We start from the raw sequence: 16,719 nt of genomic DNA, 5'->3' as shown, positions 1-16,719 counted from the left end.
GAATGGTTTTCTTTTTAAGAGCAAATCATGCAGCTGTCATTCCTACCAGGAATGACTGAATGCAGTAGTAGTCTATTCCCACAGGATCTGATTGCCTTCTCTTATTAATCATGCCATGTTCTCGTTTGATTGGAGATTCTCTCACTGTCTTTCAACCTGCCCCTTTTTTTTCTTGCTTAACCGGTTTCACCCTGGCCTACACAAATATTTCTTTGTCTGAAATCAGGAAGCAGCGTAATAACGTGAGGTCTTGCTGCTTACAGAAGGAGATGTCAGATGCTTTAATTCCTATCTCTTATGAATACCAAAGCTGCAATGTGAGCTGCAAAGTTTGGTGGAGATAGAAAAAATAAAAAAGAGATGAACCCCCTGACCCTCGTGAGAAGGTCCCCTCAATTCCACCAGCTCCAGAGCTGAGAAAGTTGTCCCCATTCCATGACCATTAGCAATATCAAATAGTTTCACAACAATTTATTGTTTATCTCTTGTAGGCTGCAAACCATTGATCTTGTCACTGACAGGCCCTGTAACCACAGTGCTTGATTTATTTCTGATTTATCCTCCCAGCCCCTTGTGATGATGCAAAATGTTATCATCTTCCATCACAAGTTTAGAATGGATGCAAAAGACAGCAGGATTTTGCAACATGTTTAGGCACCTGATCCTCATTCATTCAATGATACTTTCCCATGATCAGCAAGGTCATCCATGCTACTGCAGAGATCAGCTGTGATAAAGGCAGCAACCTGAAACTGGAGTTCTTGCTTCATCTCACATAAGTAATAGTCTCTTATTCCTCTTCGTTGACTGGGTTATGGACTGTAAGCCATGGGCCTTCCAAGATGCAGACTGTTTCTGCTACAGATCTTGAAAGAGGCTAACAACAATGCTCAGCTCTTTGAAACCTGGTGCCAACAAAGCCTAGAATGGTGCAATTAAAGTTCACCTGTGCAACTTACAAAAAAAAAAAAAAAAAATTGGCCTGACCATCAGCTGCTATAAATTAGCTCATTAGGTGGGGTCCTAACAAAGTTGTGGTAGTTAGTTTGAGATGTTAGTCTGCCAGTGTTTTGTCCAACAACACCCAAGGGGCCCGAGCAAAGCTGGGCAGGTGGCCTCCTGCTTGGCGCTGGCTGGAGCATGCTGTGGGGGTAGAGTTACGGGGCTGTGCGGTGGCTTCTGAAAGAAGGTGTGAAGCACTTCAGAGAGCTGAAGGGTGGCATTAAAGCTGGTAAGACGTATTTACTTGTGCTGGAGGCTGGCCAGCTTTGACGCTGCTGCTCCCTGGGAAATCAGCCAAGATGTTTTGTTTTGTTTTGCTTCCCTTCCTCAGGCTGGTTTTCTACACCCCTGCTGGGGTAGGGGTAAGGTACTATAAGATCCAGCATTCAGACATCTGGCTGGGATGCTGGTGAGGCAGTGCTGGGGGGAACGGAGCTGTGTGTGCATGTTTAGGAATCAATATAGCTTCCTGCAACATCTCTGGCAATGCATGCCCAGACCAAGTGTTGTCTCAGGTTAACTTGTGCTACTTGCTTAGTAGCCCTCTCAAGGGATTATATGGCTCTTTAATTGCACTAGAGATAAACAGCATTCTCTGGGTTGTAATACATCTATAAATGACAGTGACTGATGATGTATAACCTTGGGCAAGTTGCTGGGCCTCCTGCGCTTGCAGAGCTGGAGGATAAGGCTGCTTCCCCCTAGCAGGGAGGCAGTAACAGTGCAGCAGCTAATATCTGGAGGTAACTGGTAGGGAGTAAAAGGAGCTGATGTACCCAGCTAAATCTCTAGAACTTTGCTTTGCTTCACTTCCAAATTGCTTTCTAGGATACTTCTCTGTTGGCAGTTAGCAAAGCCTGGCAGAGAGGCTTAAATCCTTCAGAGATGATTACTCTCACATCCTCTTTCCTTTCCTTGGGGGTTTAAGTCCCAGAGCTTTCTTTTCCTTGGAGGTTTAATTCCAAGTGTATTTTTCCTGTTTCACAATAACCAGCAGCTGCCAGGGCACAGCCTAGTACATTAATCCAGAGATCTTTGACCTAAGGAAGGAGGATGGGTGTCTAAGCATGAAAATGCTTTCAAGCAATTTCTTTATCCCAAGTAAGCTACATGTAAGAAAAACACACAGACAACTGTCTAGACGAAACTCCTAGGCATTCCCAGTCCTGCCCAGACCCAACTCCTGTGAAAGCTCCAAACCTTCTAGTAAACAGCAGCCTGCGTTTATATCCCTGTACTCCAAAATATTTGAAGTCAAAGTCTAGTCTTTTCTCTTTTGACTTTGTGCCTTTGCCTCTGATGTACTGACTCGTATTGTAGCATTATCAGGCTAGTAGAAGGACCAATGATGGAAGAGGCCAGGCTGTTAGTGGGGTGACTGCTGCTAGTGGTAGTACAAAGCTTCCAGAGAACCTGGCATGGTGCAAATGCTTCTGATCGTACCATGCTGTAAACCATATGTTGCTGCTTTCCTCCCTTCTGATCTGTGTCCGTCTGTCTTCTCAAAACATTCACCCTGACTTGTGCACTGACACAGCTGGAGCCATGCTTTGTTTGTCTCTCTCTGCACTTGTGCTACAAGTGACAGCAGCGTTAGAGCCATCAAAGCCCTCTGCTTGTCCCTAGAGCTACTGCAAGGTTCATGTGCAGAACAAACCCTTCTACAGTGTGCGGTGCTGGCAGGGTTTTTGAGGCTGGCAGTCCTAGGCAGAGGTGTGAGCTGAGCAGTCCTGAGGTGCTCAGGGAGCCTCTTCCACTCCTGCCTACCACAAGACACACAACTCTCTCTAGATCCAAGTCTGGAAGGCTTGTAGTGTTCCACAGGGAGCAGAGCACCAGGAACAAAGAGCATCACCAATGACTTGGGTCATTGGAGCAGCAGGAATTGTGCACAGTTGCCCAGCAAAGGAAGACCAAAGTCAGACCCACTGGTCTCTGCTCAGCTCTGAGCACTGCAAAAAAAAAAAAAAAAAAAAAAAAAAAAAAAAAAACATAAAAGGCTCTTTTTCTTTTTTTTTGGGCACTGCACAGAGGACCAACACGGCCTGTGTAGTAACCCCTCTCTATCTCCAGTTATGCCAAAGGTTCAGTCTTGTCCAGTGATAGGGCTGGGGTCTCCAGGTAACACACTAAGAGATAACCACTTTGTACCAGCTTGAGAAGAATCACAAGGCAGCATTGAGTAGCAAGTGGAGTCACGCTCATGACCTGGAAATGAAAGGCTGCCTCTCCTTCTCAGTCCTCGCATTCCATCATTTTCCTTCCTTTACAGCCTCCCCCCAGCTCGGTTGCCTGCTATGTTCTCTAATGTTGCTGGCAGCACAGCTCAGGTGGCATTTCCCTTTCACTGCAGAGGGGATTTTTTTTTTTTTCCTCACCAGTGATGAGGTTTCAATTTCCCAGCATTTAAGAGAAAAGGGTCACTTCCTTTCTGAAACAATAGACATTTTTTGCTGCTGACTCTTCCACCATATGTGCTGGGAGGTGGGGCTGGGTTGTCACCTCCTTCTGAGCCCTGGCCCACCAGTTGGCCCTGATGCAGGGTGCATGGGAGCTGTTACTTCTGCAGCTGGGCAATGGCTTCACTTGCACAGTCCTGTGTTGTTGCACGGATGGGAGTCCTGTACTTAGAAAAACTGGATCGCTCTTAGGCTGTTGGGAAAAACAAGCAGCAGCCACTCCCTGATTGACCTTCTGAGAAGGAAATCTAGCTCTATGAAGTTTTTCCATCAACTCCCATAGGGTGAGAATTTCCCCACCTCCTGATGTCTGTTGAAGGCCAGATCCTAGTCCTGGTGATGCTGGGGGTGCTACTGGGCACAAAGTTTCTGCATTCAGTCTGCATTCCCAAGTCTTTCAAGCAAAGCTAATCTGTGAGCACAGTGCTGTGTCTTGAGCTGCCTGCTCTGAGCAAGGGCTTTTCCTAAGCAATTAGGGTGATCTGGAGTCTTGGAAGTTCTAGGAGAGCTTCTGGAAAGGTGTTGTGGCCTCAGCTCACCAGTTACAGCCTCTGTCTGCAGGGGTGGAAATCAATGAAGGCTTGAAATTTTTTTTTTTTTTTTTTTTTGGGTAGGGGTGAAAGACGTACGTGTGTAACTGCAAAACCCGTATTTGCAGAGGAATGTATTCCCATGTGGTAGCTGAATGTGAGTGATAGACCTGGTTCTCAGAATTTGTATTTATATTCGGCTGCATTTGAATTTTTTGGGAGCATAAATACAGTTTGATTAGTTAGAAATGTCAAGTGTAAAGGAAAGCTTATGATCAAGCTGAGATCTTGGACAGTCCTTCCTTGAACAGAAAGTTCTTGGGTTGTTTGGTTCTGAGGTGCTCTCCAATGTTACTATTAGTTAAGTGTATGAAGTTCCTCTGGATGATAGTTTGGTAATATAATGTGACCAGAGACATTATAGATAACCCCAGAGCTGCAGCAGGTAATGATGATTCCATATAAAATAAATGCTGTGAGAAAGATAACAGGGTTCAAGGACTCTGAAGAGGCATTCATTGCTTTAATATGTATGTTTTGGAAGAGGAGGAGATAATGATAGCTGTTTTCAGGCATTTGAGGAGCAATGAGCTGGAGATGGATTGTTTACTGATGGATATAGTTGGGGGAACTAAAGAGGAAATGTTTTTCCAAATAGTGAGGCCACTTGACATTTTTACTGCTTGCTCCTATTGATTCCAAGTGACCTGTTAAGTTTTTTGAAACAGGGCAACAGGTCTGATAAATTAGTGACCTCTGGCAGAGTCCTGAGGCCCAGCAGGTCCCCACAGGCCACCTGGTTTATCAGGTGCTTGTGCAGGCTGGCAGCCACCATTCTTAGGCTGACACCTGACCTTGTGCAGAGCACCAGCTAAAGAGCATCACCCACTCATTACTGCATTTCCCTTGCAATTTATTTCTCTCAATACGCAAACCAGAAGAGAAATCGGGCCAAGGGGAATTCCAGTGCACAGGATCCCTGCCTAAATCCTCCATGCTCTGCCTCATAATTGCTCCTGGGGAGGGGGTGGCTCAGCTCCAGCAGGCACCTGTGGGGCTTTCTGGGGAGGCTCCGTCAGGGAGGATCACAGCTCTTGCTAAAGACCTGTGAATTGTTCTCCACGGACACTCCTGTGCCCTCCTTCATGAGGGAGGTTCAAAACAGATTTTTATTTTATTATTATTATTTTTTTATCTTGCCCCTGGATCTGCTAGGAGTAGATAATAGGCTAACTGCAGGTACTGGAGGCTAGCACAGAGGAAAGATCTCCAACCTACTGCACAGGGCTAAACACACTGGGAAGTCTCGTAAGTACAAGGCCTTTCTGGTGAACTTCTTCACATTCAGATAGCTGTCTCTAGGATGAAATATCAGAAATCGTCTTGCATAAATGCTCTGGCCTCCTTGACTGGGGACACTGCAGAAACTAACCTTTACCTCATCAGAGGTATGACAACTGCTGATATGTCCTGTGTCCCTTCATGTGGGAATGTTACAGAAGGAAACAGGCCAGTATCTTTACAGTATTATATACACAGTAGTAATAGTATACAATTTGAATACTGTTATGATAGTGTAGTAATAGTATATGCTTGTTAGTATATTTAATTTTTTATATTGTTAATATATTTAATGCATTAATATTAGTATATTTAACATATTAATAGTACACAATTATAATTATTAAACTATTACTATAGTAATAGTATGCAATTCGTATAGTTATTTCTACCTCTGTATTTCACAAACAGCCTAGCATAACAGCAATGTAACTAGTTATCTAGCATGCAGCTTGATAATGCATCTGAGTAGAAAATGAAAACACCTTGACAAAACTGCTTAAATTAGAAGACCTTTCCCTTCCTGTCTGATTTTTCAAGCCACCTCATATCATAAAGGTGTATTTGGCCAGAAACGTGCTGGGAGACAGGAGGCCCTCTGCAGGGATGGAACTTGCCCCCCAGGGATGACAGGTATGTAGTAATTCAGGTTTTATTGCCTATAATAAGCCTGGATAAACAATTGTTCAATAGCCCTACAGACTAAAGTCATTAAGACCCCAATGCTTCTGCTGAAGTCAAAGGAACTCTCGAATGGTGTCAGAAAGGTCGCAGGAGCTATTAACCCATTCTTCATGTGCAGCCATTGCTGTCCCTAGGTAAAACCCTGGAAAGCTTCTTCAGCTCAAACAAGGTAGCAGTAGGCAGGTATAACCGTACCAAAGGTGATGTCTCAAATCTTATGGTGACAGTAACAGTGGTGAGGATTCTTGGTTTTGTTGCTTTCACTGGGGCCAGATGACAAGGAGAGGCAGGTGATGCAGCACCCTGCAGCTGCATTAGACCAAATTCTCTGTTAGGAGAGGTCCTGCCACCCTCATACCCTCTGCTCCAGCAGCTTTCCCAACAATGGGAGCCAGATCCAGCCTATACCTCTGGTATTGAGCTGCCATTCTGAAAACATTATTTGGTTTGTATTCTGTCTCCTAAACTGCATTTCTATCTGCAACTTTAAAGTTCCTGCCACAAAACTTGCAAGAAACAGCAAATTCTTGGCTCTTTCCATATAGAGAGGGGGCCCAAACTGGGATGGAAATAATATTTGATGTCCCTTTCCAGATGAGGTGATTAGGGAGTGCCCTCCTTATTTCTTTCTTAGATTCTAGCTGAATCTCTTTTGATTCCTCTGTGCCCTGTGTGATTATTCTGTTCCCCTCACCAAGTCCTCCAGCAACCCCATGGCAATAGGGCTGTCTGGGTGATGAGGGACACTTCCATGTGGAAGAACAAGCTTCCTTTCTTCTTCCAACCCTCCTGGGAGGTTTGTGCTATACCACTGGGAAACAAGTTCATGGCCAAGTAACACCCAGGGGGGGAAAAAAAAAGCTCAGTTTCCACCATTCTGTAAAAAGGCATCTCTTCAAACACTCTCTGCATCTTGTGGCAATGCTGGAGTGCTTTCACAGAACACTGCTCTAGAGCAGCTTTCTGTTCAAGCCAGCCCTTTGCACCGGGGAGATGCCCACTGGCACAGCAGTTGCGGTGGCTCCCCAGGAGCTCCCTGCCCTGAAGCAGTCCAAGTTCAGCATGCAGATGGAAAGTCAGAACCCCGGGCAGCAAAATCACTCCAACACAGTGCCTTGCAACATCTTTACCGTCCTGCTGTTGCACAGCACAGTCTGCTGAGACCCTGGCAAACCGCAGCCACCCCTGTGCCAAGCAAACCAATGCACTGCAGCCATGTCAGTGGGGACAAACCACGGGCTCTGCTTCCAGCTGGTACAAGCCAAGCTGATGGGCATGCAAGAATGCCAAGAGGATTCTGGTCTCAAAGCCTACAGAACTGGCTAAGGGATAAAATGTGCTTTGACCTATTGTGCCTGAAAAAGGCTGAGACTACATCATCTGACAGACTCACAAAGTTACAACTTGTCCACAGTGGGGCCAAAGATGCCTTCTCTGCCCGGGTCACCTCAACTCCATCGAAGAGGAGGGAGCGAATAGAATAAAACCGCTCAGCCTGGTGGCAATCCCCGTTGGATGGGGATGCGTGAGCTGATGCCTGGAGCGGTGGCAGGCATGCAGCGCTGAGGGCAGAGCTGCTCTGCCTCGCCTTCCTGAGATGCCCGAGGAGACGGGGTGCACGCAGCCCCTGCGGGTGCTCATCCCATCTTCCTTCCCCTCTCCCGGAGCAGTTTGCCCTCCCTCACCCTCTCGCAGCCGGGTCACCCCTGCTTCTCGGGAGCCCCTCTACGCTCCCAGATGCTACAGCAGTCTCTCCTGAAGGGAGAGCCGGGTCCTCCCCTGCGGGGCCGGGGGCAGCAGCCGTCGGAGCCGCCTTACCTGCGTGGGGACAGAGGCAGCCGGAGAGCAGCGAGCGCAGCATCGGGCCGGCGGCGGGGCGGGCAGGACCGTGCTGCCCGCAGCGGGCCGGGCACCGCCCGGGCGGCCCCGGCCGGGAGGGAGGAGCGGGGCCGGGGGTGTGCCGCGGGGGGCGGCCGGGCTCACCTCGCCTCCAGGGCGCTGCCAGCGCGAAGCTCCGGTGCCAGCTGAACATGCCGCTGGCATCAGCGCCGGGACGGGGCCGGGGGTGGAGGCATCGTCGCCGGGGTGCGGAGAGTAACCCCCCTCCGGGGCCGGGGGTCGGGGGTCCGGGCTAGGGCATGGCCGGGAGCGGAGCTGGGTTCCCGGCGAGGGCTGCGGAGCGGCGGGCGGGCGGCCAGCAGCGGCTTATAAAGGGAGCAGCCCTGAGGAATGCATCTCCCTCGGCTGATAAGCCGAGATGACTGGAGGGGTTTGAACTACCTTTGCAACCCCCAGAGGAGGGAGGGGGGAGGAGGAAGAGAAGACGGGAGAGAAGCAAAAGGAAAAATATTTCAGCACTTGCATAATGTCAATAAACAACCCCCCTCTCAAGTGGCAGGAAAGGAAAGGCTGGAATGCTCTGGGTGGGGAGGAGCGAGAGTGGAGTGGGCTCCTCTTCTCTCCCTCTCCCATTTTTCTCCTCTCCCATTTAAATTCCAGGTTTTGTGCAATCATAATGCAAAACTGCCTTGATTGTACCTCGGGCTGCAAGCTATGGGAAAGAGGGGTGAGGGGCATGGCAGAACGGCCCCAAACACGAGATTCCATGGGCAAGTTCATGGTGCCACCCCGGTGCAGTGAGCTTTAAACATGCAGGGCTCTGGTGTGCCCTGGGCATGGCTGCATGCACCTCAGTGCTGTGCCAGGAGCCAGCCTTGCTCGTGCTCTGTTAGCACACACAACAAATTACTTCTGAGCTAGATTTGAGCACTACAAGCTCCCTATGAGCAACAGCCCCATAACCGATATGGGGTCTGTCTGCTAAGTGCCCATCCCTACATTACTCTCCCATCCAGACTTGTGCTGACTCCAGTGCTGTCAGGAGGAAATGTGCTGTCCTGCCGGTTAAACCAGCCCAGGTCAGTGGACAGGATCAGCGGCCCCATGCAGACAGCAGAGATGGCGGTGCTACCTAGGGCTGGATCGGTCTGGGACTGCCCCTACAGTGAACCAGCCCTGCTACCAGTGCCATGAGGAAGGCAGCGGGAAGGAAGCTGTCAGGGGAGATCCAGTCCAGCTGCCCCTCCCTACACTCCCAGCACTCCTCATCCCATGCCTCTGAAACAAATGGCCAGATACCAGCTGAAGTGAATCAACTTTTGCTGTAGTGAGGTTTGCTGATTGTGTTGTATTGCATTATTATTTTATTGCTCCCAAACTCCCATCACCTAGCAGAAGAACGTCCCTCCTCCCCACGCTGAGAGATCCATTGTGCTGCACCCTGCTCCCCTGCTGAGGTAGGACGGTGTGCTTGCAGGCTTCATCTAACACCTTTGTCCTGTCCTTACGGCTCTCAGTGAGCATCCAGCACCTGCTCCTGTTTGTTTGGTAAAGCAAAAGAGGGTCACATCCAAGGCTGGTGAGAAGGAGAGGCCATAAGGTCACTTGGGGAAGGAGGTCCATGTGTAACCCACCTGGTTCAGGGGTTTTCCTCTCTGAAACCCCCTGCCACATACAGATGTGGAGTGTTTGGGTGAAACAGGTGGAGAGGCTGTGGCCCTGGTGGCTTTCAGGAGAGATAGAGCTGGGACTGTTTGTGGTGGCCTCTTCTTCATCCTGCTGTGAGGTGTTCTTCGGTTAGAGACTGTTTTGTAGGAACAAAAACAGGGTATTGCTTTTGGGTAGATCTGAACTCTGGCTTAAGGTAGCCTTAATAGCTATAGTAGATGGTAAAGTGCCTGTTGCTTTACCATGTTTAAAACAAATTTCCCATTCTTCAGCCTCATGTTGCAAATGGTGCCAGCTTTCAGATGGTGGTAGGTGTTGGGCACCTACTCACATAATGTATTTTCCAGGATGAAGAGATGGTGTCAGTGCATTAAATTGTTGGAGTAGAAGGAGAATTACAGGTGCCTTAGGCTCAACTCAGTAGCAGACAGAGGGATGTGGCAACAAAGCATTGCCTTCTCACCTCTGAGGGCATGTCATATATATCACGACCTTATTGCTCTCTACAGGTACCTCAAAGGAGGCTGTAGAGAGGTGGGGGTTGGTCTGTTCTCCCACGTGCCTGGTGGCAGGACGAGGGGGAATGGGCTTAAGTTGCGCCAGGGGAGTTTTAGGTTGGATCTTAGGAGGAACTTCTTTACCAAAAGGGTTGTTAGACACTGGAACAGGCTGCCCAGGGAAGTGGTGGAGTCACCATCTCTGGAAGTCTTTAAAAGATGTTTAGATGTAGAGCTTAGGGATATGGTTTAGTGGGGACTGTTAGTGTTAGGTCAGAGGTTGGACTCGATGATCTTGAGGTCTCTTCCAACCTAAAAATCCTGTGATTCTGTGATATACCTTCCCTGACTCGGTTTGCACACTGCTTTCTTCCTGCCATAGACCTCCACTGTTTTATACACTGCTGAGCATACTTCTATACTACCCAGAATCTTATTTTTTTTAAGTAAGTAGTTTGGAGATGAAAAAGAAAAAAAGCAAATAAATAAATAAATAAATAAAATTACTGTGCTGATGTCTTTATACAGTTGCAATTCAAAGTGCTCTGGGCAGGACTAAATGCATACAATAATTATTGCACGGGACTTTCCCTTTTTAATAGGTATATGGAGTGCTTTTTCATCTTTGCGAGGCTTCTCCTACCCAGCCCTTCTCCAGAAGACATCCCTTGAAGTTGCTTTCAGCTCAGACCAAACCTGAGAGTTACTGAGGATTACATCCAGCATTTCCAGAAATGTCTTGTGATCTGGGTGCTGCAGTTCTGGGGTCTTATTACCAGAGAAATGTTTCTAATACGCAGTGAACAACAAGTTTGATGCTGTCAGAAAACCAGGTTGATAGTCTCAAGCTGGCTGTTTCTAAGCTCAGTTTACCTCCTTGTGTTCAGCAAATGCTTGGGGCCAACAAAATATAATAAATAAAAGAATCCAGTGACAGCTTTTGAACAAGAATAGAACATCCTCTGGAGTGCACACAGGCCAAGCACTCCAGCCCTGGGCTAGGGCAAAACTTGGAGTGAAAATGGCTGGAAATGAGTGCAAGATTTTAATGCTCTAGGTGCTCTTATGAGAGGGTGTGTGTGTGTGTATGCAACTGACAATTACTACTGGAAGTGCCCTTTGTTGACACAACGTGTGACGGTGTTCAGAGTCTAGCGGGCCCCATAAAGCTATTGTTAGCTGTTGTGCATGGTTATTTTTGTCTGCACTTAACAAATCTTAGTAGCATAACTTTTTTTTTTTTTTTTAATAAGATTTGTGTTTTAATTTTTTTTTCTATTTTCCAGCATAGGTTATTTGCATATTAGCATTAAAATGGAACCAGCCAGAGAGGCAAGCAGGCTGCTCAGCTGCTGCCAGGCGCCTTGTGGGGATGCTGTAAGCTGCCAGCACTGGCCTGGACCCTGTGCCAGGGCTCCTTCCTGTCCATCCATGTGCTGAGTGTGTGGGATGGGTTCTCCAAATCGCAACTGGGCAGGAAATTCCCTCTCGAGCTGCAGAGGATGTAAGAGGAAGAGGAAAAACCTCTTAGTCAGCATCAGCTTGGTTTCTGATGGATGCATCGGTTTCCTTACCCATAAGAAAACTCTCCACCCAGAGAAGTCCCCGAGTGTGGAGAGCTGTTGTGTCTCTGGATCCCCCGGGCGTACAGCTGCATCCTATCTCTCTTGTCAACTTTGTGAGACTTGGGGCTGGTAGGAAGCAACTTGAGAGCAGAGGGCACTTCCCTACAGCAGAGGCATGAGCTTCCCAGGGTTGCCCAGTCTTTGCTGAGCTCCTCAGGCTCTTCAGATTAAAATGCCGGGCAAAGTCGGCCCTTTGTAGTATGATTCCCAAGCTAGGCCCTTGGAAAGCAAGACATCTGTATTTAGTGGTGACTTTTGAAACCAACTTGTGCTACAGAGGTTGAAATCCCCCCCCCCAGATCTTCCACAGTAAGTGACTTAAAGTGTCCACTGAGAGGCTCTGCGGTTGCAAAGGAGGTTGACTGTCAAACGTGATCTTTTCTTCGAAAAACTCCCCAAAAGCCAAATTAAGCAGTGGCAGGGCAGAGCCCTGAGTGTGTGCAGCTTTATATGGGTGGGACAGGTGTTCCTCTGCTGTTTTGCTTTAGGCAAGTCCCCTGTGCAAATAACTTCATCTCCTGCTGCTGCAGCTTGTCTGGCAGAACAGGATTTTTGTAGGTAGTTTCAGGACCCTTCTTCTTCAAGGTACACAGCCCCCAAATCACAGAAATTTTCGTGCATGCAAGGGACCCCTCCACCTGGTGCAAATTATTCATGGTAAAGAAAAACACATTCCAGTATCATTGTTGCTGTGGTTTTCTTACTGATGCACACAATGAAATAATTGTCAACCTTTCATCATATGCGTATATCAGACATTATTTTCCATCCTGTTCCCTGACCCTTATTTAAAGGACAGATCTGGACAGGTTGCTCGACTGCCTCCTGGCTGGGTTTGTGCACCTGCAGCGCGGCACAGAAGGACCCTGTGCAATGCTATCAGCTCCCCAGCTGGAATGCGTTGTCCTTCATCCTGGTGCAAGCAAGGTTTTGGGATTGGATCTATGTGACAAGTGGGAGAGAATGGGGGATGTAATGTCATGCTGTTGGGGGCTCCCCATCAGCAGAGGAAGAGCAGGGAGGGGATGGTTTGTGCAGCAGCCTTCAGGGTTGGCTTGGACCTGTCCCCACTGGGAGACCATCAGGGGCTGCTCTTTGCCTTAACTTTTGCTTATCTTTGCCTTGCACGGATTGTTGCAGCCCATGCTGCCTCAGCCAGCAGCCCCTCAGACAAGAGCTGGGTCGAGGGCATGGCCGAAAGATCAAAAAGAGAGGGGGTGTTCGAGGAGGAAACGCATGACATTTGTGTTCCTGTAGGGAGAAGTTTCCAAAAGACCCCAGTTTCCTGTGAAATGGTTCTCCAGCTAACTTGGCAGTGGCCTGCACGTGTACAGCCTGCTCAGGTGAAGGTTCGGGGTCAGAAAAGAGGAAGTTGTTTCACTGCGATGTCCTTACAGTGCAAAAAATAGCCTGCTGGGACAGCAAGTGGCCCTCAGCAGCAGTGCGTTAACCCCTGCGAGTCCTGGGACCTGCTCCATCTAGATGCATTGCAACATTTGTTCTCTGATCAAGGAATCTGATAAATGCAGCAAAACTCAGAAGGAGCAAAGCCTGCCTGTACAAGCAAAGCCCCTCTGCACCTTCTCTGTCCTTTGCACAGTCACTGCTACTGAACCACAGAGGAGGAAGAAAGCTGCCACCCTGCTGCCCTATTTGCCCTTGCTGCTCACTGCTCACCACCATGAGCAGAGAAAGCTACAAAGCTGGGATCCCGGAGCAGGTATGTTTGAGTATATGGGTTCTGGGAGAGAAGGCTGGGGAGCTGGCGAGGGGGGGGAAGAGCAGCAGAGGTACCTGAGGAGTGGGGCAGCCCCTCGGGAGGGAGGGAAGGGCATGTTGGAGAGGGAGGCACCTTGTTTTTCTGCTGGGACCTGCGTGTCCTGAGTGGGTTGTAAGCCATTGCCCTGCCCCAGGGGGGACCTGAGCCTGCTCACACCAAGCACCTGGCAGCACCCCTTGGTACAAGGGGTGCCCACCCCCAGGGTTTTCCTAGGAGGAGCACTGCCACAGCTGTGTGTCACAGGGACTGTCAGTGTGTCCCAAAGCTGGGCCCAGCTTTGCTCCTGTGGGCCATGTCACTGAGATCATCCCACCGGAGTGTGGGACATCACGCCTGACCTCACATTCAGGTGTGCCCCAGAATACACAGGGGGTGAGGGTGAGGCGAGGGTTGGGGCATGCCAGCATAGCTCACTGGGGCTGGGTGCATGGCTGCGGGCAGCCTTCTCCTTTGCAAAGCCCTAGCTGAGCACTCTGGACCTGCTGCAGAGCTTTGTGCTCAGCTTTGTCGAGAGGAGACTGGTAAAGCTGGATGGGAAACCAAGGGACCGTGACAGAAGAGATCAGAGAGCACAGGGGCAGGGACAGGGAGTTTCCCACCATGAAATCAAGGAAGAGGTGACAGGGAGGGGCTCCCAGGGCTCAGAAAAGGTGCTTTTGACCTCCTTTTCCCCTCTCCGCGGTGTTTGCCAACACCATGGCCAGCACTGGTGAGTGCTAGTGTCCCAAGCATCCCTCAGCCTGGTTGTTTTTTGCTTGCTTTTTATCCCTTGAAAATCCTGTCAACTGTGAAAGTGCTGCTTAAACCTTGCAATTAACAGGTCTGAGACTTTGGCAATCCTTTGCCTCATTGTAAATGCTGCATTGTTGTAAATGCTGCAGTTGCTTTAGTTTGGAACCACTCACTCCCATTTTAAAGCAATCTGTTTCAGTGGAGTGCAAGAGAAGAGTTAGGTGTGTGACTTGCTAAGCACATCACCTGAGTTTAAGGCAGTACAAATAGCAATTCATGAGGTCTGCTTCCCCTGAATATATGTACACACATCAGGAGAACTAAATATTTTTCTTGTGTAGCTATTTAATTAGAACTGATTAAAGTAAACATGTTCTGAAGGCTTGAATATGACAGAGGCATTGCATTATAAATGTTGTTTTGATTAAATAATCACCTCTTTCCTCGAACAGGATAGTTATCCACCCGAAACACAGAGGTGAAACTTTAGTTAATAATAAAACTCCCACCGACTTCAATAGAGCTATATTTCACCTTAATTGTACTCATAATTATACTTTCACAGCTCGATTACAGAGTTGACCACTTGGAGGGGGCATACATTGTTGTGCTCCTCCAGAAGAAAACTGGGAACCAAGAGCTGCAGCACGTGAACCTGGGTCAGGAGCGAGATGATCGGCACTGCTCAGGGCAGCAATGGAGATCCTTGTCCATGAGCACACCGAGTTGCTCCATGGACTTTTCCATTAAAAGAGATACTGAAAGGTAAGCCAGGAGCAGTGGGTGTCAGTTCCTGTAGACCTACTCCTGACTCTGGTAGTCAGAAGTAACTGTGGAAGTCAGGCCAACTGTGAGTGGGTTTAAATATGCTTCACGAGACCTCATCTCCACCATAAAAATTTACAGGGCTTCCCAGACCAAAAAAAGGTTGAAAACAACTGTCCTTGGTGGTGTGGCATTCAGTAGCCAAAGACTTGTCTGGATAACCCCAGGACATACTTTACAAATAGCATCTGTTTCTGCAAACCTGTTATTTAAAAACTCTCTTGCTGAAGCCAGATCAGTGCTCTTTCATTTGTGTACAGCCCTGATATCCAGTTCTTGGGTGTGTATTTCCTCTGGACATCCCGGAGGATATCTCTGGCTCCACTGTTTGTGAAATCAAGTCGGTAACGTGACTCTGGACCTTACGCCATGGTCTGTGTACATGACTGCGTGCAAGCAGCAGGTGTGTGCTGTTATGTGGCCCCACATCTAGCACCTCTTTCACGCAGTGGAAAGGGCACAGGAGCTCAAATTTGGCACAAGCATTGAGCACCTGCCTCCCGAGCACGGTGGTCCATAGCTCTACTTTTCATCTTTCTGCCCATGAAAAGAGGTGAAATGAGTCTCTTCTCTAAAGGTGCCTCGGCATTAAATCTGTGAGTCTGCACTGAACTCGGTGTTTCTATGAGCAGTGAGTGACCACTGCTGTCCAGAGCAACACCAGAATGTTCATCATAAAGAGACATTTTTTCCCTCTTCAAACTAACCCCAGAGCAGGGCTCTTCTAGGTCTGGATGGGGAATGCTGGTGATACTTTCTCTGTCCAGACCAGATCCACTAAAGGAGATGAAATAGTACCGAGGACTTTCAGGGGTTTGGGACCAGGACTTCTATAACTTCTATCTTAACAGTGGTACTTGTGCTTTTATCTATAAATCTCTGCTTCTCTTGGTATTCCTGTTTACTGTGGGATGAATAGAGACAGTCTGCTATTCCACTGCACACTTCCCTGTGCTTCTAATTTAAGACTGCCATTCAGACTGAAATTTCCAGGTTGGCTCGTGATGAATCTGTAGTCTATATGCAGTGCTTGAGAGATATTTCCGTATCCTGAAATAACAGAAAGTTTGTGATACATCACTTCATGACCCCACAGCACTCTGCAACTTATAGTGTGGAGAACTGATGTCACAAAGCTGTTGTACAACAAAACAGTCACTGTGCAACAACCCTTCACTTAAAGCCAAGAGAACTGAGCTGATGAGGAAAAAACATGCATTTTTCCATGCCAGGTAAAAATAATGGGCATATGTATTTCTGTATTTGTACAAGGACAGCTTGCTTTCTTTGGTGCCTTCCAAAAAGTTGCTGGCAGTGCTCTTAACAGAAAAAAAAAAAAAAGAGAGAGAGAGAGAGCAAGAGTGAATACTGACCTCCAGGTGACCCAGCCTTGAATGTCAGTGATTTGCAGTCCCACAGCACAATTTGCTCGCTCCTGAGTTAGTTTTAATATGACGGAACAGGCAAAGACACAACAAAATATTGTCCAAAGTTTGTAAACTGCATCAGTCAAGTTCGCGTCTGTCAAAATCAGAAGCAGGTGGGGGCCAGGCTCGTATTTGCCCTGGTAGCCCGTGTTCATATAAGCTCATAAGGCAGAGGAACAAGGGAAGGGTTGCAAGGGCTGCAGAGCAGACACCAGTTATGCTTGGCTGCAGGGAGGCACCTGGATGGAGTCTGATTTTACAACAAAGGCCCCACATCTAACTGTTTTGGGGATGTTTAAAGCTGTGTTTT

The 16,719-nt window shown here is 48.2% G+C and overlaps 1 protein-coding gene across 1 annotated transcript in view; it reads right to left on the bottom strand.

The window, feature by feature from the left end:
• The window catches only part of LOC116491634, a 29,368-nt gene extending 21,519 nt beyond the window's left edge, over positions 1-7,849 (bottom strand). The window contains exon 1 of the mRNA XM_032191770.1: positions 7,835-7,849. The gene's annotated coding sequence lies outside the window, so the exon portion shown is untranslated. The remainder of the gene's footprint in view (positions 1-7,834) is intronic.
• Positions 7,850-16,719: the final 8,870 nt, after the last annotated feature.

This window comes from Aythya fuligula, chromosome 7, assembly GCF_009819795.1.
Source record: "Aythya fuligula isolate bAytFul2 chromosome 7, bAytFul2.pri, whole genome shotgun sequence".
NCBI classification, from domain to species: domain Eukaryota; kingdom Metazoa; phylum Chordata; class Aves; order Anseriformes; family Anatidae; genus Aythya; species Aythya fuligula.
The sequence above is the reverse complement of the archived record's forward strand: the minus strand, read 5'-3'. Positions and strand labels throughout refer to the sequence as shown.